The sequence below is a fragment of the Podarcis filfolensis genome, assembly GCF_964270895.1.
Source record: "Podarcis filfolensis genome assembly, chromosome: 3".
In the NCBI taxonomy this organism is placed as follows: domain Eukaryota; kingdom Metazoa; phylum Chordata; class Lepidosauria; order Squamata; family Lacertidae; genus Podarcis; species Podarcis filfolensis.
This window is the reverse complement of record NC_139606.1, coordinates 18,480,660-18,498,838: the sequence shown is the minus strand read 5'-3', so window position 1 is coordinate 18,498,838 and position 18,179 is coordinate 18,480,660. Positions and strand designations below refer to the sequence as shown.

General features: G+C 43.5%; 1 long non-coding RNA gene across 1 annotated transcript in view; it reads left to right on the top strand.

Moving 5' to 3' along the window:
- Nucleotides 1-17,622, top strand: part of LOC310759887 — a 34,267-nt gene extending 16,645 nt beyond the window's left edge. Inside the window, exons 3-4 of the long non-coding RNA XR_014546613.1 lie at nt 14,358-14,549; nt 17,411-17,622. This is a non-coding gene — a long non-coding RNA (uncharacterized lncRNA). The remainder of the gene's footprint in view (nt 1-14,357; nt 14,550-17,410) is intronic.
- The last annotated feature ends 557 nt before the right edge of the window (nt 17,623-18,179 follow it).

Here is an 18,179-nt window from a genome sequence, read left to right as displayed (position 1 = left end):
CAACTGGGCATGCTAAAAAAGAACAGGGGCGCCTCACCATTCTGCATTGTACAGTTCGCTGTCATTCCCTGTGGGAATCTATGTACCTACTCACTTTTTATGGACTGTAATTCCTATAGTCCAGTCAGTCTCTAACTGCCAAGAACAAGAATTGTGATGCCACCCGTCACTGTAATGCAGTGGTTTTCTGAAATAGAGAGCAGGGGAAGCGGGGAGACTAGGAATTTGGAACGTGACTGGGAGGCAGCAAAGAGGAGGAGGAGAACTGAAGGAAAGATGGCTGCTGGGGAGAGAGAAAGAGAGATGCAGGAATATAATGGGCTGCAAATTTGTTATGTACTGAGTTGAATAGGATTCAGAATGCAGCGGTCTGATTGGTCCTAGAACAATAGGATCCAGAATGTAGCAGTCTGATTGCTCCACAGGAGCCACCCAATCCAGCTCCAGGTGGAAGTGAAACCGCAACCTGATTGGCCTACAGGAGAATCCCAGAATTAGCCAGTCACATGGGGCCCATTGTGTAAATAATGTATATAAAGCAGACATTCTGGGAGAACTTCCACTCCTCCTCACCACTATGAGCTGAATAAAGAGCATGAAATCCACTCTTGACTCCGAGTATATTTCAAAGTTAAAGTTACTGGCTTTCCTGAATGTTTCCTCAGAGGGAGAGAGATACCAGTATGTTTCCGAGCACAATTCAAAGTGTTGGTGCTGACCTTTAAAGCCCTAAACGGCCTTGGCCCAGTATACCTGAAAGTGCGTCTCCACCCCCATCTTTCAGCCCAGACACTAAGGTCCAGCTCTGACGGTTTTCTGGCAGTTCCCTCACTGTGAGAAGTGAAGTTTCAGGCAACCAGGCAGAGGGCCTTCTTGGCAATGGCACCCGCCCTGTGGAACACCCTCCCATCAGATGTCAAGGAAATAAACAACTTCCATGACTTTTAGAAGTCATCTGAAGCCCTGTTTAGGGAAGTTTTTAATGTTTGATGTTTTATCATGTTTTAATATTCTATTGGGAGCTGCCCAGAGCGGCTGCGGAAACCCAGTCAGATGGGCAGGGTATTATTATTATTATTATTATTATTATTATTATTATTATTATTACTATTACTACTACTACTATAATTATTATTCAGGTCAAAATCTGTCTCTTAAATCTGAAGCTCTGTAGATAATAACAGGGAATTGAAAAGTGGCTCCCCTGAACATTGAGAAAGTCATGACTGAGTTATTTGTAGATCACTCTCCTTCCCGGGCTGAAAGGAAAAAATGGCGAAAACAAGTTATTTATTGGGACAGTGTGATTTTTGCAGCTGCTGTTAAAGTTGCAAAACAATGAAGCACGGGGTGGAACAATGGAGAACTTCTGAAACAACAATGGGATATTAGTTCCGCCCAAGGCATGAAGGAGAACAGCAACAAACAAGAAAAGATAGATATAGTATTTTACAAAGACAGTTAGAAACATCACGGACAGAATAATGACCACACACAGGAAGAACAAGGATATAGTTTGAATGCTTCACCTGTAGCTTTATAAATCATTTAATGTGTCAATACGAACAGAATTTGTTAATATTGCAGTTGTTGTATAAAGGATTGTTATTTTGACTGGAGTAGAATTGAAATTAATAAGATTTTGGAACACAGAAATAAAGCAAGTCTTTGAGCAATCAATTCTAGCATGCGCGGGGGGGCGGGCACCTAAATTACATAATTTGGCATCTGAATGATTGGTACAGTGGAACCTCGGTTTTCGAGCGTCTCGTCTCAGAAGCCGAACGCCGAAAACCCAGAAGTAAATGCTTCTGCGTTTCTCCATTTTCTCAATTGAGTTTGCCGACCGCCCATTCCGCTGGGGCTATTCCTGTTCCGGGTCTGTTCTGGTGTAGTAGACAGCCAATTGGTGCGGCAGCCATCTAGGATCAGAAACTTCCGTGCAAATTGATCTACTAATTGATATACTGTGTGACTCTTTGCCTGTGAAGTTGCTGTTTGCTATAAAAAGCGCTTCAGCGGCATTGTGGGAAATTTAACTACTGACTCCCAGACCCAGCTGTTTAATGCTGATTGTGCCTGTGGGGAGCACATTTAACACAACCAATTGCCTCTTTTGCCCGCAAATGTGCGATTTCCTGAAAACATCGCCCCTGCAGTTAGGCAGGGGACAATTTTAGCTGATTGGGGCCTTACAACTCCCCCACTTTCTTCCAAAACAACTTGTGCCGTTTGGCTCAGGCGACGACCAAAAGATCATCAACATTTTACATATAGCGTTGAATTAAGACAATGCATTCCATCCAGTCCTTAAATACAAATGAGTACACAGAGAGCAAAATGAGGGTAGATACTGAAGATGCAAATACTAAGAAATAAAGGAAAGCTATTCTGCTGGTATGATGCCTGGGGGGGGGGGAGCTCTGTTGGGTAAACAAATACAATTTAGTCTCTCCAAAGCAGTGCATCTGAGGTTAATGTAGTATGCCCTCTTTTCCAGCGTTGCCTTTATTAATCTTTATGATGGAATATGTTATTAAGCACAGCTAGATTTAGCCCTAACACAACACTGAAGATTACTGTACACTACAGATAAATCAAGCAACTCTTATGTAGGTGAAGCATACAGATTTCCCACCTGTTTATATCCAGGGAAGCAACCTGGTCAATGGAAAGCCCTGCCCTTTTTCTTTGAATGAGCAAGGCCTCACAAATCCCAGTTGCGTTTTGCAGCTTCTTAGTGTGGAAAGTGCACATGCCCTTTGAACACCCCCAGAATCCACTCCTGGAAATCAGGTGATCCCTTGGAACCAAAGTGCTTTCCCAAAAGGCAGACCCTGCTGGTAGGCTCTTGTTATAGATGGTTTCATGGGCAAATTTTTATTTTATTAAATTTATATCCCAGCCTTCCTCCCAGAAGAGTCCAGGGCGGCAAATATGGTACATAAATGGTGGAGCAATAAGAACATCTTAAAAACAATTCCAGTAGAGATGCAGATTGGGAAAGATCTCTTGTTTAGTATAGGATCCTGTTTAAAAGGCAGTGCAAGCCTGTTTGTGATACATCAGGTGAGCCCTAGGCTGGGTGATATCTGGTTTTCAACATTATGATATATCACCAGCTAAGCATCACAATATACTGATATATCATGTCTAAAATAAGGATGGGACTAGGTAGTGGCATTGGCTGGCTTCTCCATTTCCCCCTCATCGTGATTTTTGCATAGCACACAAGCACATCATGATTTGCAATGTATTGCCAGGTCAAAGATTATGACACCTGTCAGGACTGGTCGTTCTCCTCTTCAGATCACCACACAAACGCTTCTTGTTCTTTTATAACTTTTTATTCGTTGTAACAAACAATATTATAAACGGTTCTTATCTTTAGCTATTATTCCTCAGAGTCACTTATTTCAGATACAGTGGTACCTCGGGATGCCAACGGGATCCGTTCCGGAACCCCGTTCGCATCCCAAATGGAACACAAGATGCGACGGAGTGTCTGCATGTGTGCGGGTCGCGTTTCGCTGCTTCCGCAAATGCACATGACTTCATTTTGAGCGTCTGCACATGCGCGAACGACGAAACCCGGAAGTAACGCATGCTGTTACTTCTGGGTTGCCGCGGAGCGCAACTCGAACATGCTCAACCTGACGCGCATTCAACTCAAGGTATGACTGTACCTTCTGAGCTCTGCTTCTCCGTGACCAGCAACTCTCAAAATGGCGACTGCGTCGTTCCTTTCGCTTTCCCGTTCTTTTTTCTAACCTGGCTAGAGCTGGCTTGTATCTCCCCTCCTCCGAATCTGAGCTATAACTTAACCCTTGCTTCTCCTGTGAACATCCGGTCCCTTCCTGTTGTTCCTGTTGCTCTTTCCTATTAGCTTCACTGCTCTCCTCCCCCTTGGGAAAAACTTTCTCCCTCTGGAAAACTGGGAACTTCTAACTCTAACTCTTCCCTGACAACACTGACATCACAATATGCCCAGCCCTAATGAGTCCTGCTTCTTCATGTGAATGTTGGATGGATACTTTTTAAGAATAAAGGAAGAGCCCTGTTGGGTCCGACAAAGGTCCACCACCCTAGTCTACCACCCTTTCCCCCCACAGTATCCAATCAGATGTTTTGGCTGAACTCTTGGGTAGTTCATGAAGGCGCATAGCTGTCAACTTACAGATTTGAAAATAAGGGACCAGCAGCCTTGAAAATAAGGGATCAGCAGTCAAAATAAGGGATTTTCTGGGCACAGGTATGTTCAACTTCTGAGCCCCTCCGAGTCAAAGGCAGAAAGCCCAGCCAGCAGCCAAACGAAGCCTCAAGCGGTGGTTCCCACAGTGCAGCAACCCGGCAAAGGGGATGCAGCAAGGAAAACCACCGTCACCTCTCCACTGGGAAGCGCTGAGCAAAGGTGAGTCCCCAGGCAATGCGGCCGATTTGACCGGCACAAGGCATGCAAGCTCCACCCCCCAGTATTTCTTAGACTCCTTATTGGGTGAGCGACGCAGCCAAGCAACACAGTTGGAGCCTCCCTCCTCCTGGCCAGCAGGGAGGGAGGGAGAGGAGCTGCTTCCTTTGAAACCCTGGAAATTTAAGGGACATCATCAATAAGGGACAGCAGCAGGACACGGCACTGGGATAAGGGAGTTTTCCGCCAAATAAGGGACGGTTGACAGCTATGTGAAGGTGCCACCCTGACAAGTGAAATGCAGTTTCAGTCTGCCTCCTAACATGGAGCTTCCGCTTAGCAACTGCCTCTGAATAACCATTTGCCCTCTATGCAGTTATCTAGTCCCCATCTGAAACCATCTAAGCCAGTGGCATCGTTGCCTCTTGTGGCAGCCAATGCTACAAATTAATTGTGTGTGTGTGTGTCCTTTTGGGTCGAATCAAGCGAGCTGCTGCCAATCTGTTTCATTGACCTGTTTCCAAATTCTAGGATTATGGAAGAAGAAGGGAAATAGCTCTCTCTATCCACAGCCGTGCTTCATTTTCTCACTGACCAGGTCCGACTCATGTGGACTTCCTCATCTGTGGAGACTCCTCTCTCCCTGTCTCCATGCACAAACTTCAAAAAATTAACTTATTTGAGTCATTAAGAGGTTTTCCCGAAGCCTAACTGTGGCACATTTGCAGCTGTTTTCACTGGGTCCCCTCCTTCACCATGTTTAGTCTTCAAATATCTCATCTATTGATTCCAGCAGAATGGGTTTCGAAGTCTAAATTTGGAGCATTTGTGCGACTGTAACAGCCCCACTGGAAAAGCCCCCCAGGCCACATTTAAGATTAAAACAAAACAAAACTCCTCCTGATGGCTGCATTGAGTCTATAAGAAAGCTTTTGTTCTTCCATATTTTTCAGGCAGTAGTGTTTTCAGGCATCTACAAGCTCAATTCAATCTCTCATTCTTTCAGCTTTTCAAGGCACAATCTTGGAGCAAAGGCCATGTCAGTGTGCTTGAATTTCAGAGCAAATCTCAGAGGTGCGGGGTGAAATGGCAGAAGTCAATTCTGGCTGCAGCACCACAGGGTTAAAAAGCCATTATCTGAAATGTCACCTTGCCAATTGTACCCACCTGGAAAAATGTTAATCCTCTCTCTAAGTGCTCTGCAGCAATTTTCATAAGTATTCTTCAAAATGGAAAAATCAATTATCGTGCTATAGCAGGTTGCATGCCGAGGCCACGATCCATGCGCACAGTGTATTCTAACTTACCTCTCTTTCAGTTACTCCCTGAAATATACTCGGAGCCGAGAGTGGCTTTCATGCTCTTTATTCAGCTCATAGTGGTGAGGAGGAATGAAAGTTCCCCCAAAGTATCTGCTTTATATACATTATTTACACAATGGGCTGCACGTGATTGGCTAATTCTGGAATTCTCCTGTAGGCCAATCAGGTTGTGGATTCACTTCTATCTGGAGCTGGATTGAGTGGATCCTGCAGACCAGTCATACTGCTGCATTGTTCTAGGACCAATCAGACTGCTGCGTTCTGAATCCGATTGTTCTAGGACCAATCAGACTGCTGCATTTTGGATCCTATTCAACTCAGTACATAACACCCCCCAAACAACTCACCTCCCCCCATCTCCGGCACATAAAATTATTTTTTTAAAATCTTAAATCTTTGTGGCAAAATATGACAATGACTGAAAGTGTCATATGGAAAAAATGCACACGCATGCCTATGTTGTTGCTAACTTGTGTGACTGGTTGAACCACAGCCGTTCTGCAGTCCAAACATGCACTCTGCTATTCTTCCAGATTGTAATTTTTAACATATGGATATCTGCTACCTGTCTTCTGAATAAATCAACTCGATCAGATTGAATCAATATCCCTGGGAATGTGAAAATTCTTTTGGAGAGGGTGGTCTTACTATTAATATAAGGCTTTCTTTCCCTTTCCTTTTTATACTTAAGGAAAAGGTCTTGCTACCATTAAAAGGGGGGGGGATACATACACATAAAAGGGCGGAGGGCAGAAATCTACACACACATTAACACATGCAAGGGTAAGGGCAGGGGCTCCCAAAATAGCAGGTGAAAATCTTGGTGGCTTAGCAAGTATCCCCCGAAAACAGAGGACAGGGTCCCCCAAGACAAAGTCACAGGAACTGAAGTGAAAATGTGAGTTATAATCATCATAAACAACATTAGAACATGAACAGGGTGCCCATTAAAAAAAAATATGTCTGTAACACTTGTCCCTTTTTTAGAAAAGCAATTTGCTTCTCAGAGGGAAGCTGAATTTACAGTTTCCACCCCCTAGATCTGGAATTCTGGCTGGTCTGTGGCTTTCCAAAGTTGTAGTACCTGAAGTCTAGGAATAAATGCAGTGTACCGGGTATAAGCCAAAAGCTCACGGCCTTAGAATATGGGCAAGACAAAGCTGATTTCCAAGGGATGAGAAGAGCAAATTGTAAATGGAATTTGCATAGGCACTTACTATATAAACCCAAATGTCCCAGGACTCTGCAAGACCATAACAGTAGAGTGAAATAAACTTCCCTTTCAGTGCATCTCCAGCACTTTGAATTATTATAAACATTAATTAACGATTGAAAGGCCAATACGGGACACACAAGGTAACTTTGTCCTTTTAATCTTAGGTACAAATCTTGTACCAAACCTTGGAGAATACAGCAGTACCTTGGGTTACAGACGCTTCAGGTTACAGATGCTTCAGGTTACAGACTCCACTAACCCAGAAATATTACCTTGGGTTAAGAACTTTGCTTCAGGATGAGAACAGAAATCGTGTGGCGGCGGCGGCGCAGCAGCAGCAGCAGCAGCAGCAGCAGCAGGAGGCCCCATTAGCTAAAGTGGTGCTTCAGGTTAAGAACAGTTTCAGGTTAAGAACGGACCTCCAGAACGAATTAAGTTCTGAACCCGAGGTACCACTGTAGCTTCTATACCATGGACTTTGAAGAAGCACGGACTCAGGACGAAAGGGAGAAACAAGCTAAGAGCAAGGTATGTTTGGCAAACCCTCACCATGATCAACTCCCACCTGGAAACCTATGTCCCCGCTGTGGAAGGACATGTGGATCCAGAATTGGCCTCCACAGTCACTTACAGGCACATCAATAAAACTGTGTTCATGGAAGACAATCTTACCTGGCTACAAGTGATTGCAGAAGAGGAAGAAGAAGAAGATGACGAAGAAGAGGAGGAGGAGGAAGAAGAAAAGAAGAAGAAGCGGCAGCGGCTCTGCAGTAGTCATGGATAGGTCATTTCAGCAGCGGCTCTGCAGTAGTCATGGATAGGTCATTTCAGAACTCATCCATCTCACTTGCTTAGAAGAGTCGTTGAGCTGTCACCCGAAAGTTTGTGCAAGTAAAAGGACCGTCTGGTAATTGGCAAGTTCAGGAGAGCAGAAACTTTTTCATCCATCTGACAACTGTAGGTTTGAATTTGAGATTTCTGGCCATTTGTCACCTCATAGTTTATTGCGGAGCATGGAATTTATTTAACAAAAAATAGTTGAATAAGGGTTCCATTTTATCTTACCTGGGAGTAGGTCCCATTGAACTTCATGTATAGGACTGCACTGTTAAACAATTCCATGTTGAGCTCTAAGAAACAACAGAATACTTTTTTATTTAAAAAACAAAACAACATAAAGTTCCTACTAATAAGAAAATGCTTGCCAGCATTTCAAATCCAAGGTTATACTGGGTAACTGCATGCCCGTACTAACCTGATCATTTTTTGTTAATTTGTTTTAGGATCCAAATATCTAAATGCTTAAATTTATCTTTGAGCTATCTAAAAGGTCTCAGGGACCCTACCAGAGAGGAATGGCAAACTAAGCTGATGGACTACGCCAAAATGGAAAAAGCTGACTGGGAAGCTCATGAACCAAGAGGACAAAAACTTTATCATTTACTTAGGAGACCACTGTAAGCAGATGAAAACATTAGCAGGATTTTAATTTCACTTGTAACGTAACAAATGCCTGGGTGGCGCTGTGGGTTAAACTACAGAGCCTAGGACTTGCCGATCAGAAGGTTGGCGGTTCGAATCCCTGTGACGGGGTGAGTGCCCATTCCTCGGTCCCTGCTCCTGCCAAGCTAGCAGTTCGAAAGCACGTCAAAGTGCAAGTAGATAAATGGGTACCGTTCCAGCGGGAAGGTAAATGGCGTTTCCGTGCTCTGCTCTGGTTCGCCAGAAGCGGCTTAGTCATGCTGACCACATGACCCGGAAGCTCTACGCTGGCTCCCTCGGCCAATAAAACGAGATGAGCGCCGCAACCCCAGAGTCGTCCGTGACTGGACCTAATGGTCAGGGGTCCCTTTACCTTTACCTTTAATGTAACAAATATTATGGATAATATGGATGGATATAAAATGTAAAGTATGGAATAATATGCAGTTGAAAATGTTGACAATAGGGCTCATGGAGGGGGTGGGGGGAAGTCTAGAGATTCAGAGAATTCTCTATACAGGGATATGTATTTGTTATTATTATAAATTTATATCTGTAAAATAAAAATCCCCCTCCCAAATAAATAAATAAAAGGTCTCGGGGAGCATTTGACTCCTCCAACCTGGCATCCTTTAGTTGTTTTGAACTACACCTCTCTCTGTCCCTGACCATTGGCCATGCTGACAGGAACTGTAATTCCACCATATCTGGAGGGCGTAATTCAACCATATCTGGTTGGAGATGCCTGGCTTCAACTGAGTTCCCAAGCCAGCTAACTCTAATTCTCTTCTACCTCAGTGAGTTGAGTAACCAGTGTAGCATCCAAAGTGTGTTTTGAGCTGCCACAATTCACCTGTAGATTACAGAGGATGAGGCAAGAACAGGCATCATGCCATCTCTGCAAAACATCGCCCTTATATTTATTACCCTCTTTCCTTGAATCAATTGTCTCATTAGCCCTGATTGCAAACTGTAATGACTCCAAAGCAAGGTCAACGAGGAAAGGAAACACGTCCCCTTGATGTGGAAAGCCTCTGACACAAATCCAGTGACTTTTGGATTTGGGGAGACACAATATTAATGTGAATCCGCTTGATGAACCTTTCAGGCAAGTTTAATTGTGCAAGGGCATAAAATATAAAAAGCCAATGTTTATTGTCAGATGCCTTCAAGCATCCAGATGCAAATGGCTGAACAGCTACTGGAACAGCCTTTTCCCCAGTGATGTTCATGACCTGTCAATGAGGAAATGGATGTGATCTGTCAATACCTTATAAAACCGACTTGGCCCAGGGTAGACAATATCATCTGTATGAGAGGAAAAATTCTTCCTCCACATAACCTCAGGCACTATGCAAAAATTATGCACATCGCAGATGACCCCTACTTTATTTTTCATCTTCTGCATATTATCTATTTTTCATCTTTGGCATACAGTGGTACCTTGGGTTACCTGAGGTACTATTTCTGGGTTAGCAGAGTCTGTAACCTGAAACGTATGTAACCTGAGGCGTATGTAACCCAAGGTACCACTATAGTGCCATTCAGGAAAAGTTATGCCAGAGTAAAATGCTACATCGAAGGTTGTCAGCGTCACTTTTGAAAGAGACTAAATTATACAAGTGTCTCTTTTTCTTTCACTTGGTTGCCTGGAAATCGGGTTTCCTGTTCAACTTTTTAATAGTATGACTGGTTAGTTCTAACACAGTGTGTGATGTAGTGAAGGCGCTCGCATTCATTTAGACATTTTCTTTTTCTCACAATGTTCCAATATGAACTGGTTTCATTTCAGTACCCAGCTCACAAAACGCCTATCAAATCGGACCACTCTTGCATTTTGCAAAATGGTGTCATTGACTTGGATTCTCCAGGCTGTACTACGAGAACTCCTTATACAATGGATTTTACTATTTGCAGTTCTGCTGCTGCTAACCGCCAGTTTAACACTGCGATTTGCTTGACCTTTATTTTCTTACTCTCCCATCCTTTTACACACACTCCCAGCTCAGAAAGAAACATTTTAATGAACAATTATTCACATTCCTGCAGTTTTCTCAGGCTGCGAGGCAGGCTCCGGAGTTCATTACACCAACTTTGGTGGCCAATTGTAGAATCAAAGAATCTTAGAGTTGGAAGGGACTCAAAGGCCATCTTGCCCAACCCCCTGCCATGCAGGAATCTCAGCTAAGGCATCCATGACAGATGGCCATCCAACCTCTGCTTAACAGAGAGCCAGTGTGGTGTAGTGGTTAAGAGCAGTAGACTCGTAATCTGGGGAACCGGGTTCGCGTCTCCGCTCCTCCACATGCGGCTGCTGGGTGACCTTGGGCTAGTCCCACTTCTCTGAAGTCTCTCAGCCTCACTCACCCCACAGAGTGTTTGTTGTGGGGGAGGAAGGGAAAGGAGAATGTTAGCCACTTTGAGACTCCTTCGGGAAGTGATAAAGCGGGATATCAAATCCAAACTCTTCTTAACAACCTCCAAGGAGAGGAGGGGCTTGCTTGATTTCCAGTGTGTGTGTGTGTGTGTGTGTGCCCTGCTCACTCTGCCACACATTTGAGTGCGCAAACACACCACAGAAAGCTACATTTTTGCAGAGAAGGATGGTGAGCTGTCTTACCTGACCGTAATTGTGCACGCGTACGAGAGGGAGAATGTACGAATAGTTCTATGTGCATCGTCTGTGAAGGAGGGAGCAATGTGCAATCTCTGTGATAGAGATAGAAAGAGGGGGATGTGTGGTTTCTGGGTGTTTATGTCCGTGACAGAGAAAGGAGAGGGGTGTATTGCATGTATGTGTGTGAGAGAGAAATGCCCATAGGCAAAGGGAGAGAAGTTATGTGTGGCTCTCTATATGGGGATGGTCTGTGCAAGGTTGCCATATGTCCTCTTTTCCCAGGACATGCCCTCTTTTTTATGGGAATGTAAAATGAGAGTCACCACAGTTAGAAGTCGGCAAATGTGTCCCCTTTTTTACTCTTCAAAATATGGCAACCTTACGCTGTGGTCTGTACATATATGGTGAGTGTGGGAGAGAAAAATTGGAGAGCCACTTTGTATATTTTTTTCCGGAACATGGGAATGACCCTTGCTATTACACAACAACAGTATCATTGTATGGGGGTGGGGAATCAATAGTGTGTTCTCCATCATTAGGACAAGCTGACTTCCCATTGTTAGCATGAAGTTGCCAGTGTATGCTTTCTAATTTTGCGTTGACATCATGACTCCCCATTGTAGCCATTTTGTGCTAGTGTCCATGGCGCTTCTATCAAGTTAAGAGTACTGGTACCTCCTTTCTGCCTATCTGAGGACTGAGCCCAAGTATTATGAAATGACCTACAGACTTCAGTTCCCCAGGCTATACTTTGGATAAATGTTTTCCCCTGTGCTCTCGGTTGCCCGTTCCGAATTGTACATCCAAGGAAGAGTCCTTTATGTTTACAACATCTCCCTTGGGAGTGATTTCTTTCTGTCTGCCCTCTGTTCTTCCAGCTCCTCTGCTATTTTAGGAAACGCTCGCAGACTCTTATTGAATCTTCCTGAGAATGCATCCCTCAGTGTGCTTTGTCCGATGAGATAGCGTTCACCAGATGGCTTGGGGGTTCTATCAAAATAGGGGGGGAGGAAATGCACTTGAAGCCAACACAATAAGAGGAAGCTCCCATCATAGAGTCCTCAGAGAATGAACAGAGTGGGCTGCTGCCTTTCCAACTTTTACTTCTCCCTTGCGAAGGAAGAAACGCTGCACATTTTTCACCTCAGAAATTTTTTAAAGAAAATGGGGACACTTTGAAAGGTGTCCGTAACATATAGCCCTATGAGAGGCTACTCTGTGCAGAAAACAGAGGTGGTGGTTGCATTTGGGGCGAACACACTGGGACAATTTGGTTTCTCTTAAGTTTCTCTTGCTCGAAAGCAAATAAAGTGAAGTTTCCCTGACCGTACTGTCTGCCCTGCTCTGTGACTCTTTTCAGAGCACTGGGTTTGCTGCATTGCAGCATTCTGTTTACTGTCTCAGTTCTGAGGAAATAAGCTAAAGGACGGCCTGGAAAGGAAAGGAGAAAAGTCAGTCATTGCAGCATACATATTAATGGGTTGGGGATAAAGAATTAGATAGACGTAACACGACGGGAAAGCTTGCTTACCTAACACCTATAAATCTTTGTTGAAGGAGGGTCACCGCCATGGGAATCTTCTCCCAGAAACAGCAGCTAATCAAACATATTGGAAAGGAAGATGCCGTCATCCTACTGATTGCATTTGGTTGCATTCCAAGGGTGATGTTATGGACAACAGCGAGATTATGCTATGGAACAACCTCCACATGGAGAGCCACACAGGATCGGGGGCTAAACCGACTCTGTCGACCCCATGGCTGAAGTCAGTAGTGTCCCTTTGCCCAACAGAAACCCAAAACAGCCTTCTTCCCTCCACAATCCCTTTCCTTTCTGTGGTTTGGTTGGAGTGCTTTTGTTTCCTTCCTTTAAACCCCTTCCGTTTCTGGTTACCTTGGTTTTTTATGTATAAACAGACACAGAAGGAAGGCATGGGCATATATTAAGACATGAGTGACAAACACATTTAGGGGCTGTTCACTGGGGGAACGGAGTGTCCTGTGCACAGCCAACTCCCTCTATTATTATTATTATTATTATTATTATTATTATTATTATTATTCCCAAAGTTCTAGACAGGAAGAAGCTTCTGTGCCTCTTTTGCATTTACTTCCAGGGTAAGGAAGTATAGAGCAAAGGTTTTGAGCATGGGGTGGGGGGTGGGAAAATGCTGTTTATTGTGTGTTGCTTTATCTTTGTGAAGACAGATGAAAATAACCTCAAGGTTAATGGATTTATGGTATTGCACAGAAACAGATGTGTATTATATCCACAGTATCAGAGATGCACAATTTACTTCCTTATACAATGGTACCTCAGGTTACATACGCTTCAGGTTACATATGCTTCAGGTTACAGACTCCGCTAACCCAGAAATGTTACCTCAGGTTAAGAACTTTGCTTCAGGATACGAACAGAAATCGTGCTCTGGGGGCGCAGCAGCAGGAGGCCCCATTAGCTAAAGTGGTGCTTCAGGTTAAGAACGGACCTCTGGAATGAATTAAGTTCTTAACCTGAGGTACCACTGTATACCCTTTGCTACAGGTGGGATTATTATTACTGTGATTTTTTAAAATGAACTTGTTTCTAGTTTCCAGGGGAATAAAAAGAAGCCCCTTAGAAATATAGTGGCAATGAGTGGATGGGAGACCTGTTCTTTGGGATTGTGTCATATTTGAAGGGGACGGTCTCTGAGATTCAAACTTTCCAGATATGGGTAGAATTGCTATCAGTCCTGGATATGTAAAAAGGTACAAGAATATTGGGAAATGATTTATAACGAGTTTAAAAAAAAGTTTTAAACTACTTTCCCAAAAAGACCAGAGTCCTTTCTACTGGGAATAATCCAGACAGAAATCCCTAGGTGTCAGGAAAGCTGATTGATGTACGCAACAACAGCGGCCCGTGTTTTTCTATCCCCCAAATGGAAAGTGAGCGAGGTCCCTCATAAAGAGGACTGGCAACTCAAGATGTTAGAATATGCAGAACTTGCAGGTTTAACAGACAGAACAAGAGACCAAGAAGAGTGTATATTTAAAGAGGATCAGAAAATATTCTTTGAATATATGGATAACCACCAAACTCAGCTGAAAACATTGGCAGCATTAAGATAAATTCAACAGTGTAAGTAATAATTGATTGTTGTAAAAGTGGAAATCTGATCTGAGTGGTTAAGGTAAAATATGCAGGAATAGAGGACATACAAAATCAACCATGGAAGGAGAAGAAGGGAAGTCACTGGATATTTCAAAGTTTGTAAAATGATTATTTTGAAATGTCAAAAATGAAAAATCTAGTATTTTTTTTTTAAGAACTGCTATCAGACCACCCAGGCTTCAGACATGCATGCTGCAGTGCAGAAGAAAAAGCTACTGGTAATATGCTGTAACGCCCAGGCTGCCCCAACTTGGGTAAATGACTGCAGAACGTTTCTCTTGTGGACTTTGGTCGAGAATGTGAAGGCAGGAATGAGTTTGGAAGTGAACCATAAAAAGATTGATATTGTTGTTGTTGTTGTTGTTTAGTCGTTTAGTCGTGTCCGACTCTTCGTGACCCCATGGACCAGAGCACGCCAGGCACTCCTGTCTTCCACTGCCTCCCCCAGTTTGATCAAACTCATGCTGGTAGCTTCGACAACACTGTCCAAGCATCTCATCCTCTGTCGTCCCCTTCTCCTTGTGCCCTCCATCTTTCCCAACATCAGGGTCTTTTCCAGGGAGTCTTCTCTTCTCATGAGGTGGCCAAAGTATTGGAGCCTCAGCTTCAGGATCTGTCCTTCCAGTGAGCACTCAGGGCTGATTTCCTTAAGAATGGAGAGGTTTGATCTTCTTGCAGTCCATGCTCAAGAGTCTCCTCCAGCACCATAATTCAAAAGCATCAATTCTTCGGCGATCAGCCTTCTTGATGGTCCAGCTCTCACTTCCATACATCACTACTGGGAAAACCATAGCTTTAACTATACGGACCTTTGTTGGCAAGGTGATGTCTCTACTTTTTAAGATGCTGTCTAGGTTTGTCATTGCTTTTCTCCCAAGAAGCAGGCGTCTTTTAATTTCGTGACTGCTGTCACCATCTGCAGTGATCATGGAGCCCAAGAAAGTTATATATATATATATATATATATATATATATATATATATATATATTGGGGGGACAAATATGGGGAAACAAAACAAATAAGCTTTGTGCCACAAAGAAAGCTCACAGTTCTTAGAAAAGATTGCTACTTCAGTGTGACTAATCAGTTGGCACAGTTCTTTTTTTCTGTTATGAATTCAAGTCCATCTATGTTTTCTATTACCCCAGAGACTCTTTAACCATCCAGACAGTACAGACAAGGCAATATATTTTCAAGTGTCTGAAGCAGACTGTTTTGGGATCAAATATCTGATGTTGGGCTGCAGCAACTTGCTGTGTGTAACCCACTTCCTTCTCTCGGGAAGATCCCAGTTGGGCTGCAAGATGCCCACCAGAACCATTTTGCTGAAGACTTTCCGGATTGTTGCTGTTCCTCCTGTTGCTGGGCAAATATCCGGAGGGAAAGACCCATGCAGTTCAAGGGTTCAGGCCAATAACTGACAGCGTGAAGCTGCCACATTGGCATTTGCAAGAGCGGATCATTAGCACGTGTGATCTTGTTGCTTGCAATAGTCTCTCTGGGAACTGTAGTTTGTTAAGGGTGCTGGGAACTGTAGCTCTGTGAGGGGTAAACTACAGTTTCCAGGATTCCGTAGTGGAAGGTATATTCTTTATTAATGGAGTGCACACAGCCTCTATGCAGTGGTACCTTGGGTTACATCCGCTTCAGGTTACAGACGCTTCAGATTACAGACTTCGCTAGCCCAGAAATATTGCTTCAGGTTAAGAACTTTGCTTCAGGATGAGAACAGAAATCGTGCTCCGGCGGCACGGCAGCAGCAGGAGGCCCCATTAGCTAAAGTGGTGCTTCAGGTTAAGAACAGTTTCAGGTTAAGTATGGACCTCCGGAACAAATTAAGTACTTAATCTGAGGTACCACTGTATCTGCATTATAACAAAAGAACAGATGTGTTTATTTCTCTTTCTGTGTTTATGTAAAAATAAAGAGTAAATTAAAAAAATAAAAGCTATGCAGGCAGTGCTGAGTAGGGTTACCAATGAGCTTTTAAGCACTGGAGTTATGTGCTGGCAATAGTCTGTCCCCACCAACAGTCTAGCCTCTGTTTTTCTGCACTCCTTCCAAAGAAATTAACATTCTGGTAATTCTGTGACCAGATTTTAAAGTATGACTGCAGCAGACTTATTGAGAGAGAAGAGAAATCCTGCTGGCAGGTAGGAAGTTGGATTCCAGAGAAGATGGGAGAGGAAGAATTACAGTGGTACCTTGGGTTAAGATCTTAATTCGTTCCGGAGGTCCATTCTTAACCTGAAACTGTTCTTAACCTGAGGTACCACTTTAGCTAATGGGGCCTCCCGCTGCTGCCGCACCGCCGCCGCATGATTTCTGTTCTCATCCTGAAGCAAAGTTCTTAACCTGAGGTTAAGAACTATTTCTGGGTTAGCAGAGTCTGTAACCCGAAGCGTCTGTAACCCGAGGTACCACTGTACATCACTTCCAAAAATGCAGTGCTCTGTCCAGGACATATTCCAAGGGTTCAGATCCCACACCAAAGGGCTGCCACAGGGTGGATGTCCCCCCCCCCTTGTTAAGTTGTGGGTGAGCATATCAGACGACACAGCGATTCTTCAAACAGCTCTTGTTTATTCACAGGCCAGAACAGAACTGAACTGAAGGGTTCAGTCAGCCTGCTCCAGTACAATGTTACTGTAACAACTTTCTAAAACTATCCAATCACTGAACGTCACTTTCAATCCTCCATTTGCATAACTATCTACAGTATCCCCCTGCTGGCCCAGGGTGAGAACTTCAGTACATAACACCCCTGCTCCAGAGGGTAGGATAGGACCTGAACCAAGTTACAAGAAAGGAGATTCCAACTAAACATCAGAAGAACTTTCTGAAAGTTAGAGCCTCTCCACAGTGGAATAAATTTCCTGCGAAGGTGGTGGACTCTCTTCCTTTGGAGGGTTTTAATCTGAGGCTGGATGGCTATATCTGTCATGGATGCTTTAGTTGAAATTCTGGCATTGCAAGGAGATTGGACTAGATGACCCTCAGACTCCCTTCCAACTCTATGATTCTGTGATTCTATGAACTTTCTTCCCACAAAAAAACCCCACCACTCTAGGAATCAACTCTTTCCAAACGGCACATTTCTGTTCTCAGGTTAAGACTGTATAATAAACATGCCCGTTTAAACAGCGCCACAGCTAGAATGCTCAAAATAACAATTAAAAACAGGGATTTTTTTTCTTTTTCTTCTAGAGCTGGTGAAATGCCAATACTGAAAGGCATTTCAGTAGGTTGGCAGACCCAGCTGATGGAATATGCAGAAATGTCAAGACTGACGGGAGAGATCAGAAGCCAGGAAGACCAAGTATTCTTGAAAGACTGTAATAACTTTCTAATATATTTGAGAGACCACTGTAAACACAGCTGAAAACATTGGCAGGAATACAATGACACTTGTAAAGTAACATGAATTTTGGATTCTATGATTATATAACACTGGTCAACAACAAATTTGTTGTCTGCGTTTTTTCAGCTGATTTAGGACAAATCTGATGTGCTGAATCCAAAAATCACATTGGTTTTGCTCAATCAGGTCAAGTTTTTGAGCTATGGCCACATGTCATTTTTTTACGTTTTTGTTCACATGTACGCTTGTGTGGAGCATTTTAGAAGAAGTTGGTGGGGGTAAAATGCCATGTCGAATAATTGTTTTGATTGGAAATGATTATTTTAATGACAAGAAGTATTCAGGTCCGATAGTTTTGGGTGATTATGTCGAAAAGGGATCAGTTTGAAGTCATAAAACCTCAAAATCTTCCATAAATTGGTGCGGCAAAGCATAAAGTTGGGGGATCAAAACCCCTGGCTCACTCAAGTACACTGAAGGAGAACTATGAAGGGGTGAAGTATGTGCTGGAGAAAATTCGTTATGGTCAGCATAAGTGGTTTATTTGTGTTGACCTGAAGATGGTGAACTTTTTGTTGGGACAACAGTCTGGCTTCACCAAGTACCCATGTTTTC